The sequence below is a fragment of the Dendrobates tinctorius genome, unplaced genomic scaffold (assembly GCF_039654945.1).
Source record: "Dendrobates tinctorius isolate UK_male_01 unplaced genomic scaffold, ASM3965494v1 ptg000250l, whole genome shotgun sequence".
NCBI classification, from domain to species: Eukaryota; Metazoa; Chordata; class Amphibia; order Anura; family Dendrobatidae; genus Dendrobates; species Dendrobates tinctorius.
Genome location: NW_027361917.1, coordinates 22,416,310 through 22,429,408, shown reverse-complemented (window position 1 = coordinate 22,429,408; position 13,099 = coordinate 22,416,310). Strand labels below are relative to the sequence as shown.

Here is a 13,099-nt window from a genome sequence, read left to right as displayed (position 1 = left end):
TTTGGCCCAGGGAGACCACCTAGAAGTGGGTGCGTGGTTTGGCTATGGAAATACAAAAACGGCAACACACAGCCCTTTTCCGCAGGCTGCTCCGTGTTCAGCTCCATCCTGCTGCCAGAGAGTCACATGTCCCGCTGCCTGGAAGAAGGCCATCCACAGCTACTATATTCAAATGAGGGCCATTTTCTTGCAACGCCACAGCTCAGTCTCCCACCAAAAGCCCCACACACATACCTTCATTCTGTTTTTGAACCCATTTAAGGAAGCCACAGCTAGCTGGAGCGTGCAAAAATTGACACAAAACTCAGTTTTGCTGCTCTCCACGGAAATTTTTAGTAAAAGGGAAAAGATTTTTAAGTTATGAAGAAAAACCAGAGAATACTGAGCAAGGGATTCCTCCTGACCTACCACCATGGCCGCAGCCCTCATTTGGCCCAGGGAGACCACCTAGAAGTTGGTGCGTGGTTTGGCTATGGAAAAACAAAAACGGCAACACACAGCCCATTTTCCGCAGGCTGCTCCGTGTTCAGCTCCATCGTGCTGCCAGAGAGTCACATGTCCCGCTGCCTGGAAGAAGGCAATCCACTGCTACAATATTCAAATGAGAGACATTTCCCAGCAGCCCCAGAGTACAGTCTCCCACCAAAACCCAACCCACTCATTCCTTCTTTCTGTTGTTGAACCCATTTAAGGAAGCCCCAGCAAGCTGGAGCGTGCAAAAATTGCCAAAAACCTCAGTTTTGCTTCTCTCCACGGAAATCTTTAGTAAAAGGCGAAAGATTTTTACGTTCTGAAGAGAAGTCAGAGTATACTGGGCAAGGGCTTCCTCCTGACCTACCACCATGGGCACAGCCCTCATTTGGCCCAGGGAGACCACCTAGAAGTGGGTACGTGGTTTGGCTAAGGAAAAACAAAAACGGCAACACACAGCCCATTTTCCGCAGGCTGCTCCGTGTTCAGCTCCATCCTGCTGCCAGAGAGTCACATGTCCCGCTGCCTGGAAGAAGGCCATCCACAACTACTATATTCAAATGAGGGCCATTTTCCCGCAACGCCACAGCTCAGTCTCCCACCAAAAGCCCCACACACATACCTGCATTCTGTTGTTGAAACCATTTAAGGAAGCCACAGCTAGCTGGAGCGTGCAAAAATTGACACAAAACTCAGTTTTGCTCCTCTCCACGGAAATTTTTAGTAAAAGGCAAAAGATTTTTAAGTTATGAAGAAAAACCAGAGAATACTGAGAAAGGGCTTCCTCCTGACCTACCACCACTGCCGCAGCCCTCATTTGGCCCAGGGAGACCACCTAGAAGTGGGTGCGTGGTTTGGCTATGGAAAAACAAAAACGGCAACACACAGCCCATTTTCCGCAGGCTGCTCCGTGTTCTGCTCCATCCTGCTGCCAGAGAGTCACATGTCCCGCTGCCTGGAAGAAGGCAATCCACTGCTACAATATTCAAATGAGAGGCATTTCCCATCAGCCCCAGAGTACAGTCTCCCACCAAAACCCCACCCACTCATTCCTTCCTTCTGTTGTTGAACCCATTTAAGGAAGACCCAGCAAGCTGGAGCGTGCAAAAATTGCCACAAAACTCAGTTTTGCATCTCTCCATGGAAATCTTTCGTAAAAGGCGAAAGATTTTTACGTTCTGTAGAGAAGCCAGAGTATACTGGGCAAGGGCTTCCTCCTGACCTACCACCATGGGCACAGCCCTCATTTGGCCCAGGGAGACCACCTAGAAGTGGGTGCATGGTTTGGGTATGGAAAAACAAAAACGGCAACACACAGCCCATTTTCCGCAGGCTACTCCGTGTTCAGCTCCATCCTGCTGCCAGAGAGTCATATGTCCCGCTGCCTGGAAGAAGGCCATCCACTGCTACAATTTTCAAATGAGAGACATTTCACAGCAGCCCCATAGTACATTTTCCCACCAACTCATTGCTTCATTCTGTTGTTTAACCCATTTAAGGAAGCCCCATCAAGCTGGAGCGTGCAAAAATTGCCACAAAACTCAGTTTTGTTTCTCTCAACGAAAATCTTTAGTAAAAGGCAAAAGATTTTTACGTTCTGAAGAGAAGCCAGAGTATACTGGGCAAGGGCTTCCTCCTGACCTACCACCATGGGCACAGCCCTCATTTGGCCCAGGGAGACCACCTAGAAGTGGGTGCGTGGTTTGGCTATGGAAAAACAAAAACGGCAACACACAGCCCATTTTCCGCAGGCTGCTCCGTGTTCAGCTCCATCTTGCTGCCAGAGAGTCACTAGTCCCGCTGCCTGGAAGAACGCTATCCACTGCTACAATATTCAAATGAGAGACATCTCCCAGCAGCCCCAGAGTTCAGTCTCCCACCAAAACCCCACCCACTCATTCCTTCATTCTGTTGTTAAAAACATTTAAGGAAGCCCCAGCAAGCTGGAGCGTGCAAAAATTGCCACAAAACTCAGTTTTGCTTCTCTCCACGGAAATCTTTAGTAAAAGGCGAAAGATTTTTACGTTCTGAAGAAAAGACAGAGTATACTGGGCAAGGGCTTCCTCCTGACCTACCACCATGGGCACAGCCCTCATTTGGCCCAGGGAGACCACCTAGAAGTGGGTGCGTGGTTTGGGTATGGAAAAACAAAAACGGCAACACACAGCCCATTTTCCGCAGGCTGCTCCGTGTTCAGCTCCATCCTGCTGCCAGAAAGTCACATGTCCCGCTGCATGGAAGAAGGCCATCCCCTGCTACAATATTCAAATGAGAGACATTTCCCAGCAGCCCCATAGTACAGTCTCCCACCCACTCATTCCTTCATTTTGTTGGTGAACCCATTTAAGGAAGCCCCAGCAAGCTGGCGCGTGCAAAAATTGCCACAAAACTCAGTTTTGCTTCTCTCCACGGAAATCTTTAGTAAAAGGCAAAAGATTTTTACATTCTGAAGAAAAGCCAGAGTATACTGGGCAAGGGCTTCCTCCTTACCTACCACCATGGACGCAGCCCTCATTTGGCCCAGGGAGACCACCTAGAAGTGGGTGCGTGGTTTGGCTATGGAAAAACAAAAACGGCAACACACAGCCCATTTTCCGCAGGCTGCTCCGTGTTCAGCTCCATCCTGCTGCCAGAGAGTCACATGTCCCGCTGCCTGGAAGAATACCATCCACTGCTACAATATTCAATTGAGAGGCATTTCCCATCAGCCCCAGAATACAGTCTCTCACCAAAACCCCACCCACTCATTCCTTCATTCTGTTGTTGAACCCATTTAAGGAAGCCCCAGCAAGCTGGAGCATGCAAAAATTGCCACAAAACTCAGTTTTGCTTCTCTCCACAGAAATCTTTAGTAAAAGGCAAAAGATTTTTAAGTTCTGAAGAGAAGTCAGAGTATACTGGGAAAGGGCTTCCTCCTGACCTACCACCATGGGCACAGCCCTCATTTGGCCCAGGGAGACCACCTAGAAGTGGGTGCGTGGTTTGGCTATGGAAAAACAAAAACGGCAGCACACAGCCCATTTTCCGCAGGCTGCTCCGTGTTCAGCTCCATCCTGCTGCCAGAGAGTCACATGTCCCACTGCCTGGAAGAAGGCCATCCACTGCTACAATATTCAAGTGAGAGACATTTCCCAGCAGCCCCAGAGTACAGTCTCCCACCAAAACCCCACCCACTCATTCCATCATTCTGTTGTTGAACCCATTTAAGGAAGCCCCAGCAAGCTGGAGCGTGGAGTACTGAAGGAGATAGCAGAAGAAATTTCTGAACCACTCTCCATAATCTTTGAAAATTCTTGGAGAACAGGAGAAGTGCCAGAAGACTGGAGAAGAGCAAATGTTGTTCCTATCTTCAAAAAGGGGAAGAAGGTGGACCCAGGCAACTATAGGCCAGTGAGTCTGACTTCTATACCAGGAAAGATCTTTGAACAAATTATTAAACAACATGTAAGTCAATACCTGGATAAGAATGAAGTGATCAAACAGAGTCAGCATGGGTTTGTAACTAATAAGTCATGTCAGACTAACTTAATTTCCTTCTATGATGGTATCACTGATTGGGTGGATCAAGGAAATGCTGTAGATATAGTATATATTGACTTCAGCAAAGCATTTGACAAAGTCTCTCATACAATCCTTATTGAAAAAATGACTAAGTATGGAATGGACAAGGCAACTGTTAGGTGGATTCATAGCTGGCTTAGTGATCGGACCCAAAGAGTGGTCGTAAATGGCTGCACATCCAGTTGGAAGAATGTCTCAAGTGGGGTACCACAGGGCTCTGTCCTGGGCCCTGTATTGTTCAACATCTTTATCAACGATTTAGATGAAGGAATTGAGGGTAAACTGATTAAATTTGCTGATGACACAAAGCTAGGAGGGATAGCTAATACTAGAGAAGAGAGAGAGAGGATTCAAAAAGATTTAAATAAACTGGAGAAGTGGGCAGCAACTAACAGAATGGTTTTTAACAGGGAGAAATGCAAAGTACTACATCTGGGCAATAAAAATGAAAAAAGCACATATAGAATGGGAGGAATAGGGCTAAGTGACAGCACATGTGAAAAAGACTTGGGTATACTAATAGATCACAGACTGAATATGAGTCAACAGTGTGATGCAGCAGCAAAAAAGGCAAATGCAATTCTAGGATGTATTAACAGAAGCATACAGTCTAGATCACGTGAAGTCATTATTTCCCTCTACTCCTCTTTGGTCAGACCTCATCTGGAATATTGTGTCCAGTTTTGGGCACCACATTTTAAAAAAGACATCAACAAACTGGAGCAAGTTCAGAAAAGAGCGACCAGAATGGTGACCGGTCTGCAAACCCTGTCTTATGAGGAAAGGTTGCAGGATTTGGGAATGTTTAGTTTGCAAAAGAGAAGACTGAGAGGAGACTTAATAGCTGTCTACAAATATCTCAAGGGCTGTCACATTGTAGAAGGATCAACTTTATTCTCATTTGCACAAGGAAAGACTAGAAGCAATGGGATGAAACTGAATGGGAGGAGACTCAGATTAGATATTAGAAAAAACTTTTTGACAGTTAGAGTGATCAATGAGTGGAACAGGCTGCCATGAGAAGTGGTGAGTTCTCCTTCAATGGAAGTCTTCAAACAGAGGCTGGACAGACATCTGACTGGGATGATTTAGCGAATCCTGCTTTGAGCAGGGGGTTGGACCAGATGGCCCAGGAGGTCCCTTCCAACTCTACGATTCTATGATTCTATGATTTTATGATTCATTTTCCACAGGCTGCTCCGTGTTCAGCTCCATCCTGCTGCCAGAGCGTCACGTGTCTCGCTGACTGAAAGAAGGCCATCCACGGCTACTATATTCAAATGAGGGCCATTTTTCCGCAACGCCAGAGCTCAGTCTCCCACCAAAACCCCCACACACATCCCTTCATTCTGTTGTTGAACCCATTTAAGGAAGCCCCAGCAAGCTGGAGCGTGCAAAAATTGATAAAAAACTCAGTTTTGCTCCTCTCCACGGAAATCTTTACTAAAAGGCGAAAGATTTTTACGTTCTAAACAGAAGCAAGAATATACTGGGCAAGGGCTTCCTCCCGACCTACCACTATGGCCAGAGCCCTCATTTGGCCCAGGGAGACCACCTAGAAGTGGGTGCGTGGTTGGGAGATTGAAAAACAAAAACGGCAACACACAGCCCATTTTCCACAGGCTGCTCCGTGTTCAGCTCCATCCTGCTGCCAGAGCGTCACCTGTCCTGCTGCCTGGAAGAAGGCCATCCACAGCTACAATACTCAAATGAAAGACATTTTCCAGGAGCCCCAGAGTACAGTCTCCCACCAAAACCCCACCCCATTCCTTCATTCTGTTGTTGAATCCATTTAAGGAAGCCACAGCAACCTGGAGGGTGCAAAAATTGTCACAAAACTCAGTTTTGCTCCTCTCCACGGAAATCTTTAGTAAAAGGCGAAAGATTTTTAAGTTCTGAAGAAAAAACAGAGAATACTGAGCAAGGGCTTCCTCCTGACCTACCACCATGGGCACAGCCCTCATTTGGCCCAGGGAGACCACCTAGAAGCGGGTGCGTGGTTGGGAGATTGAAAAACAAAAATGGCAACACACAGCCCATTTTCCACAGGCTGCTCCGTGTTCAGCTCCATCCTGCTGCGAGAGCGTCACGTGTCCCGCTGACTGAAAGAAGGGCATCCACGGCTACTATATTCAAATGAGGGCCATTTTTCCACAACGCCAAAGCTCAGTCTCCCACCAAAACCCCCACACACATAACTTCATTCCATTGTTGAAGACATTTAATGAAGCCACAGCAACCTGGAGCGGGCAAAAATTGACACAAAGCTCAATTTTGCTCCTCTCTGCGGAAATCTTTACTGAAATGGGAAAAATTTTTATGTTCTAAACAGAAACCAGAATATACTGGGCAAGGGCTTCCTCCCGACCTACCACTATGGCCAGAGCCCTCATTTGGCCCAGGGAGACCACCTAGAAGAGGGTGCGTGGTTGGGAGATTGAAAAACAAACACGGCAACACACAGCCCATTTTCCACAGGCTGCTCCGTGTTCAGCTCCATCCTGCTGCCAGAGCGTCACCTGTCCCGCTGACTGGAAGAAGGCCATCCACAGCTACAACATTCAAATGAGAGACATTTCCCAGCAGCCCCAGAGTACATTCTCCCACTAAAACCCCACCCACTCATTCCTTCATTCTGTTGTTGAAACCATTTAAGAAAGCCCCAGCAAGCTGGAGCGTGCAAAAATTGTCACAAAACTCAGTTTTGCTCCTCTCCACGGAAATCTTTAGTAAAAGGCGAAAAATTTTTACGTTCTGAAGAGAAAACAGTGTATAATGAGCAAGAGCTTCCTCCTGACCTACCACCATGGCCGCAGCCCTCATTTGGCCCAGGGAGACCACCTAGAAGTGGGTGCATGGTTTGGCTATGGAAAAACAAAAACGGCAACACACAGGCAATTTCCGCAGGCTGCTCCGTGTTCAGCTCCATCCTGCTGCCAGAGAGTCACATGTCCCACTGCCGGGAAGAAGGCTATCCACGGCTACAATATTCAAAGGAGAGACATTTCCCAGCAGCCCCATAGTACAGTCTCCCACCAAAACCCCACCCATTCATTCCTTCATTCTGTTGTTGAACCCATTTAAGGAATCCCCAGCAAGCTGGAGCATGCAAAAATTGCCACAAAACTCAATTTTGCTTCTCTCCACGGAAATCCTTAGTAAAAGGCGAAAAAAATTTTCGCTCTGAAGAGAAGCCAGAGTATACTGCGCAACAGCTTCCTCCTGACCTACCACCATGGCCGCAACCCTCATTTGGCCCAGGGAGACCACCTAGAAGTGGGTCCATGGTTTGGCAATGGAAAAACAAAAACGGCAACACACAGCCCATTTTCCGCAGGATGCTCCGTGTTCAGCTCCTTCCTGCTGCCAGAACGTCACGTGTCCCGCGGACTGAAAAAAGGCCAACCACGGCTGCTATATTCAAATGAGGGCCATTTTCCCGCAGTGCCAGAGCTCAGTCTCCCACCAAAACCCCACCACAAATACCTTCATTCTGTTCTTGAAACCATTTAAGGAAACCCCAGCAAGCTGGAGCATGCAAAAATTGACACAAAACTCAGTTTTGCTCTTCTCCACAGAAATCTTTACTAAAAGGAGAAAGATTTTTACGTTCTAAACAGAAGCCAGAATATACTGATCAAGGGCTTTCTCCCGACCTACCACTATGGCCAGAGCCCTCATTTGGCCCAGAGAGACCACCTAGAAGTGCGTGCGTGGTTGGGAGATTGAAAAACAAAAACGGCAACACACAGCCCATTTTCCACAGGTTGCTCTGTGTTCAGCTCCATCCTTCCGCCAGAGTGTCACCTGTCCCGCTGCCTGGAAGAAGGCCATCCACAGCTGCAATATTCAAATGAGAGACATTTCCCAGCAGCCCCAGAGTACAGTCTCCCACCAAAACCCCACCCAATCATTCCTTCATTCTGTTGTTGAACCCATTTAAGGAAGCCCCAGCAAGCTGGAGCGTGCAAAAAATGTCACAAAACTCAGTTTTGCTTCTCTCCACAGAAATCTTTAGTAAAAGATGAAAGATTTTTACGTTCTGAAGAGAAGCCATACTATACTGGGCAAGGGCTTCCTCCCGACCTACCACTATTGCCAGAGCCCTCATTTGGCCCAGAGAGACCACCTAGAAGTGGGTGCGTGGTTGGGAGATTGAAAAACAAAAACGGCAACACACAGCCCATTTCCACAGGCTGCTCCGTGTTCAGCTCCATCCTGCTGCCAGAGCGTCACCTGTCCCGCTGCCTGGAAGAAGGCCATCCACAGCTACAATATTCAAATGAAAGACATTTCCCAGCAGCCCCAGAGTACAGTCTCCCCCCAAAACCCCACACACTCATTCCTTCATTCTGTTGTTGAAACCATTTACGGAAGCCAAAGCAAGCTGGAGCGTGCAAAAATTGACACAAAACTCAGTTTTGCTACTCTCCACGGAAATCTTTACTAAAAGGCGAAAGATTTTTACGTTCTAAACAGAAGCTAGAATATACTGGGCAAGTGCTTCCTCCCGACCTACCACTATGGCCAGAGCCCTCATTTGGCCCAGAGAGACCACCTAGAAGTGGGTGCGTGGTTGGGAGATTGAGAAACAAAAACGGCAACACACAGCCCATTTTCCACAGGCTGCACCGTGTTCAGCTCCATCCTTCCGCCAGAGCGTCACCTGTCCCGCTGCCTGGAAGAAGGCCATCCACAGCTACAATATTCAAATGAGAGACATTTCCCAGCAGCAGCCCCAGAGTACAGTCTCCCACCAAAACCCCACCCACTCATTCCTTTATTCTGTTGTTGAACCCATTTAAGGAAGCCCCAACAAGCTGGAGCGTGCAAAAATTTTCACAAAACTCAGTTTTGCTCCACTCCACGGAAATCTTTAGTAAAAGGTGAAAAAATTTTAAATTCTGAAGAAAAACCAGAGAATACTGAGCAAGGGCTTCCTCCTGACCTACCACCATGGGCACAGCCCTCATAGGGCCCAGGGAGACCATCTATAAGTGGGTGCGTGGCTTGGCGATGGAAAAACAAAAACGGCAACACACAGCACATTTTCCACAGGCTGCTCCGTGTTCAGCTCCATCTTGCTGCCAAATCATCACCTGTCCCGCTGCCTGGAAAAAGGCCATCCACTGCTACAATATTCAAATGAGAGACATTTCCCAGCTGCCCCAGAGTACAGTCTCCCACCAAAACCCCACACACTCCTTCTTTCTGTTGTTGAACCCATGTTCAGCTCCATCCTGCTGCCAGAGAGTCACATGACCCTGTTATGAATGAGTCACCGTAGGAGGCAGACACAAAAATAGAAGCAACGTCCAGAAAACCAGAGAAGTTGGCAACTATCAGATTGCAGACCCCTGAACCTATCAACACAACTAGCAGTAGCCGTGGGGGGTTCCTACAGTGCCCTAGACCCCTCGATCACAGCCGGAGAGCTAAATAGCCTAAAGACAGAAAAAGAAATCTAAACTGCCCCAGAGCAGACCCCAAAGTAAAAGGCAGCCCCCAACATATAATGACAGTGAAACAAGATGAAAAAACACTCACACAGATAGAAAGATAGGCTGAGCAAACGATGGGGCCCAAGCTAAGCTAAACAGGACAGGAAAGGACGCTTGCTGTCTGCAATCTGCCAAAACCCTATCAAAGACATAAGCCAACAGCTGATATGGAAAAAGACCCTGAAGCAGCTAGGCTTCAAAAACTATATCAGCACTCCGGTATTTTCAGAAGACAGAGCTAAAGGAATTCAGCTCACCCCAGCAGGGAATGGCAGAAATCCAGAAAAACAAAGCAAACAAAGTCAAAGCACAAATGCAAAAAGCAGAGCAGAAAAACTTAGCTTTATAAGAGCAGGAATTCAGACTGGTCTCCAAGGATCCCACAGAAAAATCACCCGCAGGGCAGAAGGGCGTCGGCAGCCTTATATCCAGTCTGTAACTCCACTCAGCCAGTCATCATCATTTGGCTCAGGTGCCTGATAGTCAGGCTCACTACCTTTCCTTACCAGAAGAGGGAGTTCATCGGGCCTCAGTAGTGAAGGGGAAAATGAACTCACAACAGTACCTCCCCCTTGAGGAGGGGTCACCGAACCCTCAACCACGCCACCAGGGCGATCAGGGTGAGCCCGATGAAAGGCACGCACCAATCTTTTGGCATGAATATCAGAGGCAGAGACCCAGGAATTATCCTCCTGACCATAACTCTTCCACTTAACCAAATACTGGAGTCTCCGTCTCGCCAGACGAGAATCCAGTACTTTCTCTACCTCATATTCCATGTTACCTTCAACCAATACAGGGTCTGGAGGTGCCACCCCCGGAACAACAGGTTCAACAAACCTCTTCAACAAGGACTTATAAAACACATTATGGATTTTAAATGTGACAGGAAGAGCCAAACGAAAAGAGACCAGATTAATAATCTCCAAAATCTTGTAAGGTCCAATAAATCTAGGCTTAAACTTAGGAGAAGCCACCTTCATAGCAATATTTTTTGATGATAACCATACCATATCACCAACTTTAAACTGGGGACCAATGGTCCTATGTCGGTTGGAAAACCGCTGGGCCTTTTCCTGGGAGAGAGATAACTTATCTACCACTTGGTCCCAGATCTGGTGCATTCTCTCCACCACAGTGTCAACACCTGGGCAGGCAGAGGGCTCCACCTGCCCTGAAGAGAATCGAGGATGAAACCCAAAGTTACAAAAAAAAAGGAGACATAAAAGTGGCAGAACTAGCTCTATTATTTAAAGCAAATTCGGCCAAGGGCAAAAATGAAACCCAATCATCCTGATCAGCGGAAATAAAGCATCTCAAATATGACTCCAAGGTCTGGTTTGTTCTCTCTGTCTGCCCATTGGTCTGAGGGTGAAAAGCAGAGGAGAAGGACAACTGAATTCCCAGCTTGGAACAGAAAGTTCTCCAAAATCTAGACACAAACTGAACTCCTCTGTCAGATACAATGTTCTCAGGAATCCCGTGCAAGCGAACCACCTGTTGAAAAAACAGGGGCACAAACTCAGAGGAAGACGGCAACTTAGGGAGTGGTACAAGATGAATCATCTTAGAGAACCTATCACAAATCACCCAAATAACAGTCATCCTTTGAGAGACAGGCATATTAGAGATGAAATCCATTGAAATATGGGTCCATAGCCTCTTGGGGACAGGCAAAGGCATCAGCAACCCACTAGAGCGAGAACACGATTTAGACCGGGAGCACGTCCCACAGGACTGCACAAAATTCCTGACATCACGAGACAAGGAGGGCCACCAAAAGGACTGACTCACCAGATCTCTAGTACTAAAAATACCTGGATGACCAGCCAAAGCAGAGCAATGAACTTCAGACATCACTCTCTTCTTCCACTGGTCAGGAACATACAACTTTCTACTGGGACAACGCTCAGGTTTGTCCTCCTGGAATTCTTCCAGAGCATGTCTCAAATCGAGCGAGATGGCAGAAAGAACTACCCCTTCGCCGAAGATGGTAGCAGGCTTGGTCACCACAGGAGAATCAGCAAAGAAGCTCCTAGAGAGGGCGTCAGCCTTGACATTCTTATTTCCAGGAAGAAAAGAAACCACAAAATCAAAACGTGTAAAAAACAAGGCCCACCTAGCCTGTCTAGGGTTCAAGCGCTTAGCCGACTCTAGGTAAATCAAATTCTTGTGGTCAGTGAGGACCATGACTTGATGCTTAGCTCCCTCCAACCAATGTCTCTACTCCTCAAATGCCCATTTCATGGCCAACAGTTCCCGATTCCCCACATCATAGTTACGTTCAGATGGAGAGAACTTTCGGGAAAAGAAAGCACAGGGATTCATTTTAGATGTTACAGGATCCTTTTGGGACAAAACAGCTCCTGCACCAATCTCAGAAGCATCCACCTCTACCTGGAACGGAAGTGAGACATCAGGTTGCCGCAAAACCGGGGCGGAGGTGAATCTTCGCTTCAGCTCCTGAAAGGAAGAAACAGCCTCCGGAGACCAATTTAACACATCAGCACCCTTCTTAGTCAAATCAGTCAATGGCTTGGCAATACTAGAAAATTTTGCTATAAATTTCCGATAAAAACTAGCAAAACCCAAAAACTTCTGGAGGGCCTTCAAAGAAGTGGGCTGAACCCAATCGTAAATGGCCTGTACCTTGGCCGGGTCCATTTCAATAGTTGACGGAGGCAAAATAAATCCCAAAAAAGAAATCCTCTGTACTCCAAAAAGGCATTTAGATCCTTTGACATACACGGAATTCTCCCTCAAGATCCGGAACACAGTCCGTATATGTTCCACTTGAGAATCCCAATCCTTGGAGAATATCAAAATATCATCCAGATAGATAATCAAAAATTTATCGACAAAATCTTGGAAAATATCGTTCATGAAGCAGTGGAAGACAGTAGGGGCATTAGTGAGCCCAAAAGGCATCACCAGGTACTCAAAATGTCCCTCCGGAGTATTAAACGCCGTCTTCCATTCATCCCCCTTCTTAATGCGAATAAGATTATACGCCCCCCTGAGGTCAAGGTTGGTAAACCAGCAAGCACCTTTAACTCTAGAGAATAGATCCAAAATCAGGGGTAACGGATACTGATATTTAACAGTAATTTTGTTGAGGGCACGATAATCAATACAAGGTCTTAATGATCCATCCTTTTTGGCTACAAAAAAAAACCCGGCACCAAAGGGTGACAAGGATGGTCTAATATGACCCTTCTCCAACGCCTCCTTAATACAGGATCGCATAGCCTCGTGCTCGGGTACAGATAAATTGAAGAGCCGACCCTTGGGAAATTTACACCCCGGGCTCAGTTCAATTGCACAGTCATAACTCCTATGAGGAGGTAGAGACGCAGACTCATTCTCACTAAATACATCATAAAAGTCCACCAAATAATCAGGAACATCATGCGACTGAGGAGAGGTGGAAAACACCGGAGCCTCACTAAAGGCACATCGACAACCCCAACTCACCACAGACACAGATTTAAAATCCAAAACTTGATTATGAATTTGTAACCAGGGAAACCCCAGAACAATGGTATCATGCAGATTATGCAACAGCA

The 13,099-nt window shown here is 47.0% G+C and overlaps 17 non-coding genes across 17 annotated transcripts; all 17 read right to left on the bottom strand.

The window, feature by feature from the left end:
* Positions 1–264: 264 nt before the first annotated feature.
* Positions 265–380, bottom strand: LOC141064782 (U5 spliceosomal RNA). The gene has a single exon (XR_012225960.1). It is a non-coding gene; the product is annotated as a U5 spliceosomal RNA (small nuclear RNA).
* Positions 381–694: 314 nt separating this feature from the next.
* LOC141063665 (U5 spliceosomal RNA) lies at positions 695–810 on the bottom strand. Its single transcript, XR_012224954.1, has one exon. It is a non-coding gene; the product is annotated as a U5 spliceosomal RNA (small nuclear RNA).
* A 313-nt stretch (positions 811–1,123) lies between these two features.
* LOC141064656 (U5 spliceosomal RNA) lies at positions 1,124–1,239 on the bottom strand. Its single transcript, XR_012225847.1, has one exon. It is a non-coding gene; the product is annotated as a U5 spliceosomal RNA (small nuclear RNA).
* Positions 1,240–1,553: 314 nt separating this feature from the next.
* Positions 1,554–1,669, bottom strand: LOC141064611 (U5 spliceosomal RNA). Its single transcript, XR_012225806.1, has one exon. It is a non-coding gene; the product is annotated as a U5 spliceosomal RNA (small nuclear RNA).
* A 303-nt stretch (positions 1,670–1,972) lies between these two features.
* LOC141064365 (U5 spliceosomal RNA) lies at positions 1,973–2,088 on the bottom strand. The gene has a single exon (XR_012225583.1). It is a non-coding gene; the product is annotated as a U5 spliceosomal RNA (small nuclear RNA).
* A 314-nt stretch (positions 2,089–2,402) lies between these two features.
* Positions 2,403–2,518, bottom strand: LOC141063687 (U5 spliceosomal RNA). Its single transcript, XR_012224973.1, has one exon. It is a non-coding gene; the product is annotated as a U5 spliceosomal RNA (small nuclear RNA).
* A 303-nt stretch (positions 2,519–2,821) lies between these two features.
* On the bottom strand, positions 2,822–2,937 carry LOC141063901 (U5 spliceosomal RNA). Its single transcript, XR_012225166.1, has one exon. It is a non-coding gene; the product is annotated as a U5 spliceosomal RNA (small nuclear RNA).
* Positions 2,938–3,251: 314 nt separating this feature from the next.
* Positions 3,252–3,367, bottom strand: LOC141064218 (U5 spliceosomal RNA). The gene has a single exon (XR_012225450.1). It is a non-coding gene; the product is annotated as a U5 spliceosomal RNA (small nuclear RNA).
* A 2,037-nt stretch (positions 3,368–5,404) lies between these two features.
* On the bottom strand, positions 5,405–5,520 carry LOC141064471 (U5 spliceosomal RNA). Its single transcript, XR_012225679.1, has one exon. It is a non-coding gene; the product is annotated as a U5 spliceosomal RNA (small nuclear RNA).
* Positions 5,521–5,831: 311 nt separating this feature from the next.
* LOC141064744 (U5 spliceosomal RNA) lies at positions 5,832–5,947 on the bottom strand. Its single transcript, XR_012225927.1, has one exon. It is a non-coding gene; the product is annotated as a U5 spliceosomal RNA (small nuclear RNA).
* Positions 5,948–6,260: 313 nt separating this feature from the next.
* On the bottom strand, positions 6,261–6,376 carry LOC141064827 (U5 spliceosomal RNA). Its single transcript, XR_012225999.1, has one exon. It is a non-coding gene; the product is annotated as a U5 spliceosomal RNA (small nuclear RNA).
* A 314-nt stretch (positions 6,377–6,690) lies between these two features.
* Positions 6,691–6,806, bottom strand: LOC141064198 (U5 spliceosomal RNA). The gene has a single exon (XR_012225432.1). It is a non-coding gene; the product is annotated as a U5 spliceosomal RNA (small nuclear RNA).
* A 313-nt stretch (positions 6,807–7,119) lies between these two features.
* LOC141064674 (U5 spliceosomal RNA) lies at positions 7,120–7,235 on the bottom strand. Its single transcript, XR_012225863.1, has one exon. It is a non-coding gene; the product is annotated as a U5 spliceosomal RNA (small nuclear RNA).
* A 313-nt stretch (positions 7,236–7,548) lies between these two features.
* LOC141064803 (U5 spliceosomal RNA) lies at positions 7,549–7,664 on the bottom strand. The gene has a single exon (XR_012225979.1). It is a non-coding gene; the product is annotated as a U5 spliceosomal RNA (small nuclear RNA).
* A 314-nt stretch (positions 7,665–7,978) lies between these two features.
* On the bottom strand, positions 7,979–8,094 carry LOC141064767 (U5 spliceosomal RNA). The gene has a single exon (XR_012225948.1). It is a non-coding gene; the product is annotated as a U5 spliceosomal RNA (small nuclear RNA).
* A 313-nt stretch (positions 8,095–8,407) lies between these two features.
* On the bottom strand, positions 8,408–8,523 carry LOC141064760 (U5 spliceosomal RNA). The gene has a single exon (XR_012225941.1). It is a non-coding gene; the product is annotated as a U5 spliceosomal RNA (small nuclear RNA).
* A 317-nt stretch (positions 8,524–8,840) lies between these two features.
* Positions 8,841–8,956, bottom strand: LOC141064773 (U5 spliceosomal RNA). Its single transcript, XR_012225952.1, has one exon. It is a non-coding gene; the product is annotated as a U5 spliceosomal RNA (small nuclear RNA).
* Positions 8,957–13,099: the final 4,143 nt, after the last annotated feature.